Source organism: Taudactylus pleione, unplaced genomic scaffold (assembly GCF_031769625.1).
Source record: "Taudactylus pleione unplaced genomic scaffold, aTauple2 ptg000006l, whole genome shotgun sequence".
In the NCBI taxonomy this organism is placed as follows: Eukaryota; Metazoa; Chordata; class Amphibia; order Anura; family Myobatrachidae; genus Taudactylus; species Taudactylus pleione.
The window spans coordinates 22462112-22478941 of record NW_028284409.1 but is presented as its reverse complement, the minus strand read 5'-3'; the positions used below and the strand labels follow the sequence as shown (position 1 = coordinate 22478941).

General features: G+C 42.9%; 1 protein-coding gene across 1 annotated transcript in view; it reads left to right on the top strand.

The window, feature by feature from the left end:
* AIG1 (androgen induced 1) overlaps positions 1 to 16830 on the top strand; it is a 421887-nt gene that overhangs the window by 194723 nt on the left and 210334 nt on the right. The gene's annotated exons all lie outside the window — the stretch shown is intronic.

Below are 16830 nucleotides of genomic sequence, written 5' to 3'. Positions count from 1 at the left end.
CGAAGTTTGAAGTGTTTGGATCACACAGAAGAACATTTGGGAGACGCAGAACAATTGAAAAGATGCTGGAAGAGTGCCTGACGCCATCTGTCAAGCATGGTGGAGGTAATGTGATGGTCTGGGGCTGCTTTGGTGCTGGTAAAGTGGGAGATTTGTACAAGGTAATAGGGATTTTGAATAAGGAAGGCTATTACTCCATCATGCCATACCCTTTGGACAGCGCTTGACTGGATCCAATTTCCTCCTCCAACAGGACAATGACCCAAAACACACCTCCAAATTATGCAAGAACTATTTACTGTAGAAACAGGCAGCTGGTATTCTGTCTGTAATGGAGTGGCCAGCGCAGTCACCAGATCACAACCCCATTGAGCTGTGTTGTGGGAGCAGCTTGACCGTATGGTACGCAAGAAGTGCCCATAAAGCCAATCCAACTTGTAGGAGGTGCTTCAGGAAGCGTGGGGTGAAATTTCTTCAGATTACCACAAAAAAAATTAACAGCTAGAATGCCAAAGGTCTGCAATGCTGTAATGGCTGCAAATGGAACATTCTTTGATGAAAGTAAAGTTTGAAGGACAAAATTATTATTTCAAATAAAAATCATTATTTCTAATCTTGCCAATGTCTATTCATTTTGCTCATTAGATGAATGAAAGTCAGTTTTCATGTAAAACATGAAATTGTCTGGGAGACCCCAAACTTTTGAACGGTAGAATATATATATATATATATATTTTAGGGGTGTGCACCGGCCACTTTTCGTGTTTTGTGTTTTGGTTTTGGATCTGGATCTTTCTTCGTGTTTTGGATCTGGATTGGTTTTGCCAAAACCACCCTTCCGTGTTTTGGGTTCTGGGTTTTGTGTTTTGGATCTGTATTTTTTTGAAGAAAAACGTAAAAACAGCTAAAATCACAGAATTTGTAGGTTTTTCTGCTCCTATGCTATTATTAACCTCAATAACCTTAATTTCCACTCATTTCCAGTCTATTCTGAACACCTCACACCTCACAATAGTGTTTTTATGTCCAAAAGGTTGCAACAAGGTAGCTGGATGACTATGCTAAGCGACACGAGTGGGCGGCACAAACACGTGACCCATCTAGGCGTGATACTGCAGTGGCAGACAGGATGACAGTTTGAAAAACTAGGCCCCAAACTGTACATAATGCAAAGAAAAAAAAGAGGTGCAAGATGGAATTGTCCTTGGGCCCTCCCACCCACCCTTATGTTGTATAAACAGGACATGCACACTTTAACAAACCAATCATTTCAGCGCCAGGGTCTGCCACACAACTGTGGCTGAAATGATTGGTTCGTTTGGGCCCCCACAAAACAAGCTGGCAATTAATCTGTCCCTGCACAAACTGGCTCTACGGAGGCAAGATGTCATCCTCATCCTCCTCATCCACCGATTCCTCACCCTCTTCAGTGTGTACATCCTCATCCTCACAAAGTATTAACTCGTCCCCACTTGAATCCACCACCACAGGTCCCTCTGTACGTTCTGGAGGCTGGTCTCCCTGGAAGAGCTGATAATTCATTTTGATGAACATCATCTTCTCCACATTCTGTTGAAGCAACCTCCTACGCCTTTCGCTGACAAGGTTCCCGGCTGCACTAAACACTCTTTCGGAGTACACACTTGAGGGGGGGCAACTCAGGTAAAATAGAGCCAGTTTGTACAGGGGCCTCCAAATTGCCTCTTTTTCCTGCCAGTACAGGTATGGACTGTCTGACATGCCTACTTGGATGCTGTCACCGATGTAATCCTCCACCATTCTGTCAATGGTGACAGTATCATATGCAGTGACAGTAGACATGTCAGAAATTGTTGCCAGGTTCTTCAGTCCGGACCAGATGTCCAAACTTGGTCCTGCCTGCCCTGCATCACCGCCAGCGGGTTGCTTAGGATACCTAAGTTTTTTCCTGGCAGCCCCAGTTGCGGGAGAAAATGAAGAAGGAGCTGTTGACGTGTCACGTTCCGCTTCAGCTGACAGTGTGTTCTCCAGCAGGTCTTTGCACCTCTGCAGGCTTGTGTCGGCCGGAAAGAGAGACACCACATAGGCTTTAAAACTAGGATCGAGCACGGTGGCCAAAATGTAGTGGTCTGATTTCAACAGATTGACCACCCTGGAATCCTGGCAAAGCGAATGAAGGGCTTCATCCACAAGTCCCACATGCCGAGCGGAATCGCTCCGTCTTAGCTCCTCCTTCACTTTCTCCAGCTGCTTCTGCAAAAGCCTGATGAGGGGAATGACCTGACTCAAGCTGGCTGTGTCTGAACTGACTTCACGTCTGGCAAGTTCGAAGGGCTGGAGAACCTTGCACAGCACGGAAATCATTCTCCACTGCGCTTGAGTCAGGTGCATACCCCCTCCTTTGCCTATGTCATAGGTGGATGTATAGGCTTGAATGGCCTTTTGCTGCTCCTCCATCCTCTGAAGCATATAGAGGGTTGAGTTCCACTGCGTCACAACCTCTTGCTTCAGGTGATGGCGGGGCAGGTTCAAGAGTGTTTGCTGGCGCTCCAGTCTTCGGCACGCAGTCGCTGAATGGCGAAAGTGGCCAGAAATTTTTCGGGCCACCCAAAGCGTCTCCTGCACGCCCCTGTCGCTTTTCAGAAAATTCTGCACCACCAAGTTTATTGTGTGAGCAAAACATGGGACGTGCTGGAATTTGCCCAGATGTAATACCCACACAATATTGGTGGCGTTGTCAGATATCACAAATCCCCAGGAGAGTCTAAGTGGGGTAAGCCACTGGGCGATGATTTCCCTCAGTTTCTCTAAGAGGTTGTCGGCGGTGTGCCTCTTACTGAAACCGGTGATACACAGCGTAGCCTGCCTTGGAACGAGCTGGCGTTTCTGAGATGCTGCGACTGGTGACGCTGCTGCTGTTGCTGCGTAAGGTGATACATCTACCCAGTGGGCTGTCACAGTCATATAGTCCTTAGTCTGCCCTGTTCCACTTGTCCACATGTCCGTGGTTAAGTGGACATTGGGTACAACAGCATTTTTCAGGACACTGAGGACACTTTTTCTGACGTTTCTGTACAGTCTCGGTATCGCCTGCCTAGTGAAGTGGAATCTAGACGGGATTTGGAACCGGGGACACACTACCTCCATCAATTGTCTAAATCCCACTGCACTAATGGCGGATACCGGACGCACGTCTAACACCAACATAGCAGTCAAGGCCTCAGTTATACGTTTTGCTTCAGGATGACTGCTGTCGTACTTCATCCTCCTCGCTAAGAACTGTTGGAGGGTCAATTGTTTAGTAAAAGTAGTGGTGTTCCTACTTCCTCTCTGGGATGATGAACGACTCCCAGCAGCAGCAGTGGCAGCAGGAGGCGTAGCAATGCAGGATCCTCCAGAGGAATCCCCGATAGGAGAGTCAGTCATGCCAGTGACATGGCCTGCAGGACTACTTCCGATCCTGACTAAGGAGGAAATTGACGAGGAGGGAGTTGACGGTGTGGTTTGCCGGCACTTGGATACAGCAGGACAATGGGATTTAGGTGTCCCTGGACTGCTTACGGTCTTAGCCAAAGTTTCTGAACTTGACAGTAACTTATTATGAACACGCTGCAGGTGCCGTATAAGGGAGGATGTTCCTAGGTGGTTAACGTCCCTACCCCTACTTATTCTACCTTTACATAAGGTACATATGGCAAGACAGTTGTTGTCCGGATTTGGATAGAAATATTGCCAGACCAAAGAGGTGGAATGTTTGGTCTTCTGCCCAGGCATGACCGTGATGGGCTTTTTCATCCCACAGACAACAACTGTCTCCCCCGGAGCCTGATTTAAACAAACCACATCACCATCAGAATCCTCCTCGCCAACCTCCTCGTCAGTGCCTGCTACAACAGTATCCTCATCCTGTTGTACTTCAACAGTGACATCTTCAATTTGCATATCAGCAAGTGGACTGTGGGTGCTCCTTTCAGCACTTGCAGGGGGCGTGCAAATGGTGGAAAGAGCCACCTCTTCCCGTCCAGTGCTGGGAAGGTCAGGCATCGCAACCACCACCACACTTGGACTCTCCTTGGGGATTTGTGATATCTTCTTAGAAAGCACAGTTCTTCGCTGTGCTTTTGCCAGCTTAACTCTTTTGATTTTTTTAGTGGGAGGAGGGCTTCCATCGTCATGTGAAGCTGAACCACTAGTCATGAACATACTAGGGATCGACCTTAGCCGTTCCTTGCCACTCCGTGTCATAAATGGCATATTGGCAAGTTTACGTTTCTCTTCAGCTGATTTAAATGTTTTTTTCAAGGTCATTTTCCTGAACTTTGTCATTTGGGATTGTATGTGCCCTCTATTATGACATTGGGCATCGGCCTTGGCAGACGACGTTGATGGCATGTTATCATCTATGTCATGACTAGTGGCAGCAGCTTCAGCACTAGGAGGAAGTGGTTCTTGATCTTTCTCTATTTTATTTTTATCGGAGAAAGTTTGGTCCTCCATTTATGTTATATCGATTTGATATATACGTGCGGCTAAACACAGAAAATATTTTTTTCATGTTTGCTGGAGAGTAGTGCACTTTGTGGGTTACACCAGCCTTTAAGAAATGAGCCAGCCGGCTCTTTACTTATGGGACACAGGCGCACGTTTGGCACTGCTCCTTTGTTGATGCACGTGCGGCTACTGCGCACACAAATCACAAACACAGAAAATAATTTTTTTTTTGTTTGGACTGGAGTGTACTTTGGGGGTTACAGCACCCTTTAACGGTCAAGCCAGCCGGCCCTTTACTTATGACACAGGCGCACGCTTGGCACTACTTTGTTGATGCACGTGCGGCTACTGCGCACACAATTCACAAACACAGAAAATATATATATTTTTTTGGTTTGGACTGGAGTGTACTTTGGGGGTTACAGCACCCTTTAACGGTCAAGCCAGCCGGCCCTTTACTTATGACACAGGCGCACGCTTGGCACTACTTTGTTGATGCACGTGCGGCTACTGCGCACACAATTCACAAACACAGAAAATATATATTTTTTTGGTTTGGAGTGTACTTTTAGCACTTGGGGGGAGCACCCCTGATGGACAGAGCACCCCCTGGACAACACTACAGCACCCCTTTAGGACTGGGACACTGCACAGGACTTTGGAGTGGACACAGCCACTATGGAGAACTGACTGCACAACACAGTCCAGCCAGCCCATATGGACTTTGAAGTAGTGGACACAGTCCCTATTAACAACAGCAGCACAGCACAACACAGCCAGCCCCTATGGACTTTGAAGTAGTGGACAACAGCAGCACAGCACAGCACAACACTACTCTGCACTACACTACACTACACTACACAGCCCAGCCAGCCCTAACTCCCACCCTCCCTCTTCACTGTCCACAGCCGAGTGAGAAAATGGCGCCGACGCGGGTACCTTATATAGGATCCAAAACCCGCGAGACTCGGAAGGCGGGATGATGACGTTTTGCCTCGATTTCAGATCCGAGTCAGGCGGGAGAAGTCGAGCCTGACTCGGATCTGCCTCGGATCGGGGGGGCTCGGGGGGGTTCGGATTTCAGAAATCCCAACCCGCTCACCCCTAATATATATATATATATATATATATAATGGTTATGGGGCTGCACAGTAGTTAAAAATATTTTTTCATACATTTATTGTTCCATCACTATCAGGAGATTAAAACACATACATCAAAAATGTATTTCATGTCATTTAACAACTTATTATTGGGTTAAACTATGCATACTCGCTGTACCACACTGTGAATTGGATTCGCAATCTCTGCTTCTCTTGATCCAAACCTCCTTCTGGTATCAATACCAAACGCGTTTTATTATCAGATTTTGTAAGGGTATTGGTGCTGTGTAAGATGTGCTGTTCTTATAGTCAGAATAATCATATTATTTGTTATCCATCACGCATTAATTAACATACTCAGCATATTTAAGTATTACACAAAATCTATGATTCAAAATTAAAATACATATTTCAGTACAGAGAACGCTCTATATTCATTAATGTACAACTCTTATCCATTTTATAAAACATTATTTAACTACTAGTAATGGGAACAGAGTCACCTTAGTTTGCCCCTGACTCCCCCATGCCCCCCTGCTTGGTCCGGCTCCGCACACTCTCTATCCGCTGTTCCGTCCCCTCTCTGCTGATCCAAGGGGACTAAATGAAATCCACGATATATATTATTTTTGGAATATTCGTATTGTGAGTGACTTACCATTAGGAGCGACCAACCAAATTATTTGTTAAAATTGGACATTTAAAGACCTGCATTAGTCACAAAAGCATAGGATAAGGGATATTTCTTGTCGTAAATTTATATATATATATATATATACACAGGGCTATTTTTCTGGAAATATAGGTTTAGGAATTGACGGTGGTGCTATAGAAAAACAGTTATATATACATCATTCAGTATATACTTATATATACATAAATATAGTATTTAGAAAAGAAGACACCCAAAATGACCTTTAAAATAAAACTTATCTTATGGAAAATACATTTTGGCCCAAGACATTACTAAGAGGTTCAGTAAAACTGTGTTCCTGCTAAAAAATATCGCTATATATATATATATATATATATATATATATATATATATATGTGTGACTCATGTCATGCTGAGTAGCACAACAAGGTCAACAATCAATAGTTCCATTGTTCCATGTTTCATTACAATATTCAGCCTCTTTCCATGAGTTTCAGGCAGGATTGGATAAGTATATTTAATAAAATGTGTTCTGTGAGGAAATATGTTCGTTTAATTCATTATATTACAGTGCTGTAACTAGAGGCTCATTAATGTAGGTAGTGACTCATTTACTTAGATTCAAATCTCTCCAAATGAGAAATAATTTTTCAGAATTGATAGATTTTATATAAAATGGAGCAATAACTAATTAAGCAGGCCACATCTTTCCTATTCCAATATACATGGATTTACTAGTGCTACATACTATGGGGCCTATTCATCATGACATAATTATTACTAGTGATATTTATGTTTTAAACTCACTGCGAGTTTAAAAGATGTTTTGGAGGCATTCATCATGCCTCACTAACAAAAGTGTCACTTCTGAAAAGCTGCTCTTTTTGCGGAGTCAACTTTTCGGAGAAGTGATACTATTCCCCATGTAGCTGAGGTATCCATAAAAATGTCCTCATTGCTGCATGACTCTCCCTCCTTCACTCTTTATACCCCCGCTGTGTCTCACCTCGTCCCCCCATGTCCTCTGGTGTTTGGCCACAACCCCTCCCCCCCATGGATACCAGGGGTGTCCGATCGGGCTCCCCCATGGGTGACCGATCTCCCCCCCCCTGCTGGTGTTCGATCCAGCCCCCCTCCCCTCATGGGTGTCAGGTCCCCCCTCTCCCTCCCCGCGGGTGTCCGATTCCCCACCTCCCTCCCCCTGCTGCTTCCTCTACCCCTGGCTCACCTGTGTTCTGCCGGTCCTGGCCACAGGGGTTTGCCTACTAGTGGAAGTTAAGCAGTGAGCTGTAGGGGAGGTCCCTGCAGCTCAGACATACTAAGTAAAAGGAGAAAAAAGAGGGGAGCAGAGGAAGACAGAAAAGTGGGTTGAGAGGGAGCGAAAGTAAGAGGGAATTAGGGTTGCCAAAGGTTTATTATAATACCAATAATTATTAATAACTATTATTAACACTCAGTTACTTGTTTTTTCACTTTACATTCACAAGCTCAACTCCCCGCCTAGTTTCCTGCCTCCAGTCCTTTCCCACTTGGAGTCCTCTCCTGAGTACCCGCCCACCCATCTCCTCACTGCCTCCTTGCCCACTTCCAGTCCTAGCCCACCTCCATTCCTCTCCTGCCTACCAGCACACCTCTTCTCCTGTCTCCTTGCTCCCATCCATTCCTCTCCCTCTTACCCATACACCTCCTCACTGTCTCCTCTCCTGACTCCAGTCCTCTCCTGCCTACCTGCCTGCCTCCTCACCTGACTCCAGTCCACTCCTTTCTACTCACTTTTGCAAAATTCAGTAGAGGAGGGCTCCTTGGCTCCATGCTACACCTCTGCTTTAGAGTAACATCATACACTTTCTCAGGTACAATCAATGACCTTCCAGACTAATTAATCCCAACCTGATGAAATTGTATTGGTTTGATTACTTCAGAATAATACCACCTGTTCTTTGAGGATTTCACTAATGGTAGTGCATGGTAATGCAAAGAATTTACTATGGTTGGAAAGTGCTTTCAAAAGGGCTTAGAGATAACATTGTGGAAAGATACAAGTTAGGAGCATACAAAAAGATTACAAAGGCTTTTATGCTCCCTCTAAGTACTGTTCAAAGCATTATTAAGAAGTGGATAACATGACACCACCAACACCTTGCCTAGATATCAGGCCGTCCCTCCAAATTAGATGTCAGATCTTGAGGACATTGAGCAGAGAAGCTACCAATGGCAACTTTATAGGACTTACAAGTTTTTATGGCTGACATTGGTCGGTCTGTGCATGTGACAACTATCTCACAACCTTCACACAAAGCTGGCCTCAGTAATCCTTATAGAAGCAATACCATATTGGAGAAACGCATTGAAGGTTTAATATCTGGGGCCAGTCTTTTTGCTTTGTACCCCATCTCCTTTGCACTCTGGGTGAGTAGGATTGTCACCCATGCGGGATTACTCAGTACAGTCTGGACATATTAACATATTTATGGAGTCCAGAGGAATCGTAACCCCAGAAGGGTCATGTCTGGAAATTATGTCAAATATTATTTTTTCCATTCAAAACTCTGTCTCTCCCTGTTCCCGTCACAATATGTAACATAATCTGATTGAAATATATGTGGATAGCATAATTTGATAAACCAGAACATACAAACAAATCTACACTTTAGGTTAATTTCTCATTATGCAACCAATACAGTTGAAGTAACTTCTAGGTGCACATCAGAATTCTATTTTATTTTAAATCTTGTGTTTTTTTTTCCTGTGGTGGCCAATGTGGGCAAATGAAGATAGATAGATAAATAAATAGATAGATAGTTATGCCCCCCCACCCATCCACCCCCGTCCTTGCAAATCCAGTATTTGCCCCTGGACTGAACGATGTTCGCCAGTACAAGCTAATGGAAAAACAGGATCTTGGTACTTACCGTAAAATCCTTTCTCCGATTCAACAGGGGACACTGGAGAATCAGTACAATAGGGTATAGATGTGGGATAACCGAGAGCTGGCACTTTAAGAATTTATAATGGAAGCTAGCTGATCCCCTCTATACCCCCCTACAGGTAAGTCTTAGTAAACTGTGCCTGAGGAGAGCTGGAAATTGAAGAGTAGAGGAAAAGAGAAGCTAGAACATACATGAATATACAAAACATAACAAAAACCAGGCAGACCACGAAGAAACCAACTATCCAAACCTGGAAAAACCAACAAATGACGCAGGTAGAACAGCGATGGGAGGGCATCCAGTGTCCCCTGTGGAATCGGAGAAAGGGACTTGACGGTAAGTACCAAAATCCTGTTTTCTCCTTCATCCACTAGGGGACACTGGAGCATCAGTACAATGAGGACGTCCCAGAGCTCCCATCCCGGGCGGGAGAGCGCTGAGAACCCTGCAGAACCGCATGGCCAAACTGCGAGGCAGAGGCTGCAAAAGTGTCAAAACGGTAAAACTTTACAAAGTATGTCGGCCCGACCAAGTGGCCGCTTGAGAAAGCTGCGCAAGAGAAACTCCGCGGGCAGCCACCCACAAAGGACCCACTGAGTGCGTGGAATGCACTGTAATAGAGCTAGGAGGCTGTTTAGAGGCAGCCAGATAGGCCTGTCTGATGGTCAGACGAATCCAGCGTGCAATAGTCTGTTTTGAAGCCAGCCAACCGGAACGAGCAAGATCATATCGCACAAAAAGCGAATCCGTCTTCTGCAGGGATGCTGTCCTATCAACATAGATCCGAAGAGCTCTGACCACGTCTAAGGATCTGGAGGCCTTAGAATCATCTTTCAACACTGGTACCAGGTTGGTTAAAGTGAAATGCAGACACCACCTTAGGGAGAAAAGACATCTGCATATGAAGCTCAGTCCTGTCCTCGTGAAAAATAAGATAAGGGCAGCACAGATGTGTAATGGTTAGCATTACTGCCTCACAGCACTGAGGTCATGGGTTCAATTCCCACCATGGTCCTAACTGTGTGGAGTTTGTATAGTCTTCCTGTGCTTGCGTGGGTTTCCTCTGGGTACTCCGGTTTCCTCCCACACTCCAAAAATATACTGGTAGGTTAATTGGTTCCCCACAAAAATTAACCCATGTGTGTGCGCATGTGGTAGGGATTATAGATTGTAAGCTCCACTGGGGCAGGGACTGATATGAATGGCCAAAAAAATTCTCTCTGTAAAGCGCTGCGGAATATATGTGTGCTATATAAAAAACTGGTAATAAATAATAAATAAGGAGGATGACAGGAAAGAACCCCGAGGCTCAAAATTGGTAAACTGTATGAATGAAAGAACCAAGTCCCACGGGGCCGTTGGAGGGATAAATGGAGGTTGTAATCTGATGACTCCTTGCAGTAAAGTCTGAACATCCGGCAACAAAGCCATTTTGTCTCTGAAAAAAATGGAAGGAGCCGAAACTTGAACCTTCAGAGATCCAAGACGAAGGCCTGCTGAAAAGCCGGCCTGCAGAAAAAGAAGAAACCTGGATATCCTGAATTCTGTAGGAGACGAACCCCGGCGTTCACAACATTAAACGTAGGCCTTCCAAATTCGGTAATAATGTTTGGAAGTGACAATCACAACAGAAGGAATCCCTTTCTTTCTCAGGATAGCCCTTTCAACAGCCACGCTGTCAAACTAAGCCGCCTTAAGTCCTGATAGATAAACGGACCCTATTGCCAAAGATTTTCTTGCAGCGGGAGAGGCCACGGGTCATCAATCAGCAGTAGACGGAGATTAGAATACCACACCCATCTGGGCCAATCTGGAAACACCAATAGTACCTTGGCATTTTCTCTTTTGACTCGTTAAAGAAGACAAGGAAGGAGTGGGATTGGTGGGAATAGGTATACAAACTGGAACTGCCAAGGAGTTGTTAGAGCATCCACTGCCACCGCCTGTGGGTCTCATGTTGCGAGCAGTAAAGCTGATTGCATGACCCCGCAACAAAGGATGTGCTAACTGTAGAGCATAGAACACTGCTCTTAATTCTAGACTTTTTACGGGTAGCACCGCCTCCAGCTGAGTCCATCGGTCTTCCCAGAGTCACTTCCCCCCACCCTCTGAGGCTTGAGTCTGCGGTGAGGAGAATCCAATCCCACACTCCGAACCACTTGCCTGCCAATAGGTGAGAGTCCTGGGTGCTAATTGTACTCATTGGTGAAGAAAAAGATGTGACCCCGACCACTGAGAGAGGAGGTCCAATTGGAATGACCTGGAATGGAACCTTCTGTACGGAATGGACTCGAAGGTCGCAACCATTTTCCCTAGCAGTCGTATGCACATGTGCACTGACACTTGGCGATGACGAAGAATCAGTCAAACCATCTGTTGAATGGAGGTGACCTTTTCCCGAGGAAGGAACACCTTCTCCGCCGTGTCTAAAATCATTTCTAGAAATGGAAGTCTCTGAATAGGTTGCAGATGTGATTTTGGGAAATCCAACCGTGTTACCTGTATGTGCTGTAACAATTGAGATACTGATGAAGCCTTCAGGAGTAGATTGTCCAAATAAGGAACGATGGTGATACCGTGAATCCGAAGAGAAGAGCCATCATCACAGCCACGACATTCGTGAAAACTTTTGGGGCCAAAGAAAGGCTGAAGGGCAAGGCCTGAAATTGAAAATGAGAGTCTTGCACCGCAAATTGAAGGAATGCCTGATGAGGAGGCCAAATGGGAATATGGAGGTTGGCATCCTTTATGTCCAAAGACACCAGAAACTCGTCTTTCTTGAGGCCTGCAATAACTGACTGAAAAGACTCCAGCTTGAACTTGAAGGCACGCAGATACGGATTGAGATTATTCAGGTTCAGAATGGGTCTCAACGAGCTGTCCGGCTTGGGAACTACAAACAAGCTGGAGTAAAACCCCTGACCTCACTGATGGATTGGAACATGTACCAACCCTCGAGAAAACAGAAGATTGTCTATAGCTTCCTGAATTACAACCCGTCTGTCTGCGTCCACTGGTAAACCGGTTGTGAAAAATTGAGGAGGAGGTTGGAGTTGGAAATCCAACTTCAACCCCTGAATAATGATGTCCCGGACCTAGGCGTCCTGACAAGATTGGATTCGTCATTTGCCCCTGGACTTAATGATGTTCGCCAGTACAAGCTAATGGAAAATTAATGCTGTCAACATTAGCAATGTTTGCTAAGATGTGTTTCTGTTCTTCAGCTAACACATCCAATAAGCACTTGTGTTATCATTCTGTTTTGTAGTTTAGTATTTCATAATATTTTTTTGTTTATTTATTGTTTTGAACTAAAGTACTAAAATATACATTTCTTTAAGTATGACAGGAACAACAGCTTGAGTGAAATGTTGGGTAGGGTAAATCAATTAATCTTCAGTTTATGGATAGTCACTTTGCTCTGCCTGAAGGGAAATTGGAAACTAAAAAAGGGGACACTGCGTGGTATGCAAAATGATTAGTGCATTCTCACTTTGTTAGTCTCATGTAAATACTTTCAAATTGTACCCCTTTTTTGTGTACTACAAACTGAAATGTATTTTTATTCATGTTTTTGTCATTCATTCTACATTATGAGAGCAAAATAAAATGCTAACTGAGTTAATTTGTCAGTCATTCCACCTGATATTACAAGTTATGTGTGAAGTATTTGAGCTAATCTACAATTACTGTTTTTGTCAGTGTTTTAACTTACATACAGTACACAGCTAAACGAACAGCTGCATTATACTGAAAAGCATTAATGGAAAGCAAAAGAGATTACATTTTAGTATTTAATGTTCTAAGGCACGAATACACTGAAGGGTATTTTTTCCACCCTGAATGTATTTAACAGTGCCATATGGGTGTGGAAACATGGAACACTTTGTTATGGGCCTGCAGTTAAAACTCAATTTATTTTATACAAGCATACGGTAAATATGACTTAATCAGACCACAAGAATGTGGAAGCTTCCCTAGGTATCTCATTTATTTATTTGACATGTAGCCATGACAACAGAATTCCACCCCTTTGGGTGTTCAGACTTGTGATCTGCTCAGACCTGGCAAGCTGCATTTCTTTCAATTGAAGACATATGTGCACTCTACATAGCAAAGAGTTTACCTATCATTGAAGGTATTTACAATAGGTTTAAGACCGTGAGAAGATCTCCCTTTCAGTTTAATATATTTTTTCAAGCACTGCATTCTTAAGATGTATATTATTTTCATTTTTTAAATGTTATTTATACAGTTGTTGTTAGAAGGATAATGTTTATTTGACTACATTCTACGGAAGTTTCTTTCAACTTTTAACACTTTGTTCTGCTAGTCCTCAATCTAAGAATTAATCATCATCAGTACAATCTCTAGAATTACAGTACTAGTCAAAGTGTTAACTACTGCCCCAGTTATAGAACTAATATTAGTTCCATCCCTAAATATAGCGCTGGATACGGCTTCTAGCCCTTAAGTTGTTTTGATCTCAAATTAAACCAACTCAATAATAAAAAAAATATGTGGTACATTTTATTTACTAACAGAAGTAGGTAGGTTTTTCGAAAGTGCTCTTTGCCTATTGCCTACCAATGTGTTATTGTGGTCATGGATATTCTCAGTACTTGTTCTTACAATGTATGTGACTGCAATATATAAGTTTCTTGAAATACAATAATATTATTTTATAATCATGTCCAGCGGTCATGGCATGTTGGCAGAAGTAGGGAATAATGTGTTGTCCACCTACTTTGACTTGCACATATTAATCTGCTCAGCAGCAAAGCATCTCTAAATTAAAATGCTGGCAGTTATGTAACAGAATACATACAAAACGTTTTATTTTCTTATGTAAGAATAACATTGTAGTGTTTTAATAAATAAAAAGATTTTATTGTATATGCTGTATAATGATTGCAACTGTTGCATGTTGAAAATTTGTGCCTGCATTTTCTTAATATTTGTTTGTTGACTTTCAGGATTTCAGCAGATACATACAATAACAGTATAAGGGTATGCAGAGAATGAAATAAAATAAAAGCAGATTATGAAGGGAGGGTAACGGATAGAGGAGAAGGGCGCAGAAGGAAGAGAAGAAACAGGGTGGAGGTACAATATTCATACATACAATGAGATGGAATACCTTCTAACAACAACTGTATAAATGACATTTTAAAAATGAAAAGAATATACATCTTGAGAATGCAGTGCTAAAAAAAAATATATTAAACTGAAAGGGAGATCTTCTCACAGTCTTAAACCTTCTGTAAATACCTTACATGATAGGTAAACGCTTTGCAAGGAAGAGTGCACATATGGATTCAATTGAAACATGATCAATAATCAAGAAAGACAATAATGTGAGGATACCCAAAAAAATTAAATGTTTTTCAATTGAGGTGTAATGGTCAGAAGGGTGAAAAACCTGCCTTCCCTTTAATAATATATTGGTGCCAGCTAAACAACTTATGATGGGAGACAAAAGAGAAATGAAATTGGGACAGTCTGATGTCTCCATTTGGATGCTGCGCTGCAATTTCGCAATAACCTTAGACAAGGAATTGGCTGAAGTATTAGTGGTCCCACCCAGGGGAAATGTGCTGCTGAGGTGTCTCTCACAATGCTGGTGGTGTTATCAGCAGTGCAGTATTATATATCCCACTCCGGGAAAGTGTGCTGTCGGGGGTGTTTGCATTCCAGTCATAAGAACCTGCCTCAAACACTCCCACTCGAATTAGAAGCAGTCATTCCTGGAACAAAACTTAAAAATGACTGAAATAATCATCAGGGTTTGGGGCTTTATCACGCTTCAGGAAAGCAATTACGGACCCTGCCTCTTCCGCCGTCCATGGAACACTTAAGACGATATCTAACCTGGGATACTTTTTCAGGAAAAGATAGCGCTAAAGCTATCAATAGTGGATTGAGCACGCTGAGGGATATTGAGGTCATCTTTAAGGTTATAAATTAATGCATGATAAGCTGCAGGGTATTGGCTATACCCAGAGGGTTTTGCTGGGTACACATTGGCCGATAAAAATTGACCGTTCAATTGAACGGCCGATATATCGTACGTGCTTCAGGCCGTGTACAGACGATATGTCTGTGAACAACGTCACGATGCACCAAAATATTTGCAGATATATTGGGCATCTTCTGTGCTGCACAGCCGTTGCCAATTATATCTGCAGATATTTTGGTGCATCGTGCTGTGTGAACAGGCGGTCAGCCAACTACCCGTACACTTGCTGCAGAGGGCGCCGGTGACTGACAGCTTAACTGGGCAGTCACATGGAAATGCACGCCCACTTGTGATGTCATTTACGACACATCAGATCGACGATTGGTTAGTGTGTATGCACTTACCAATCGTCAGATGGGATGATGGATCGGCCGGTAGTGTGTACCCGGCTTTAGTTTACTTGGCACACCTAGTGTAATACAGAGCTTACTTCTAAGTTTTTAACACAATTGTTTATGAATAAATTGTGCTTCACTATTGTAAAACTCCTGTTTCCCTATATATATCCCGGTGCATGAGTGTACACTGCGGGGAAGACAAATTATTTCAGAAGTATTTCTACAGTGCTGCATCTGAGAGATGAATTGTTGGAAGATACTGTAACTGGGCTTTTTGTGAGTTTGTTTTATGTATTGAAGGAGACTGAAATCTACTTACTGGATTGGATCAAGAGTCCTATATGGATTTATGGTACTGTTTTGACTTTGAATAATTACGTGATTGACTGTAAGGAAAATAAGCTTTTTAATCAATTCCTGATATATATAAAGTACGTTTAACAGGTGCAAAGGTCTGTTACCGGGAGTGGACTTAGGAATCAGACCGACCCATTGGCACAACATTATTGCCTCCCTCCATTAGCTAGTGGTTGCCATGTCTAAAGTGCCAAGTTATCTCTACAGCTGGAAGAGAGTTACCAGCAACATTCCACGAAGACGGGATGTATTGGGGTATGATTCCAAGCTTATTCCCCTTCTACTGGCCTTGATCATATAATTCATAAAACAAAGGCATGTAGAAAATTGGTATACATGTTTAGCAAACAGATTAAAATGTAATAACAATAAAGGTCCACAATAATCCTTTGCAAAACTAATTTAACCAGTGGTTAGATGTATCTGTCAACTTTTTTCACAGTGTGATCAATATGATATACCAAGAGAAGGCATTCAACAAAAAAATATCTTTCCAGACCAAGCAACAACGTAGAACCTTAACATGCATGTATACCTTAATGATAACACCAGACAGAAGACCCAGAAGTCCGGCATATTAAGCCATTATGCCTGAAACTTAAAAATAAAACAAAGTTCTTAAAAATTGACAATTAAAATATTTACATGTCAGTCCATTTATTCTAGGAGACTGTTTAGAAACACTCAGTTCTCTGCATTTGAACTTACAATCGGCATCGCTGACTGATTGTGATGTCAAAGATGCGAATTGTATGTGAAGGAGTTGGTGCTGAGAGTCGGGTGCCTCTAAACATTGTAATTAACCTACCAATAGTGCTATAGAGTTGCCAATTGGTTACACTAAAAATATTACTACCAACCTAGAAAATGTTCTAGAAAATAATACTTTATAGCATCATATTTGCATTATTGTGTTTTTAGACACAAATATGCAAATTAAACTGTGACAATTGCAATT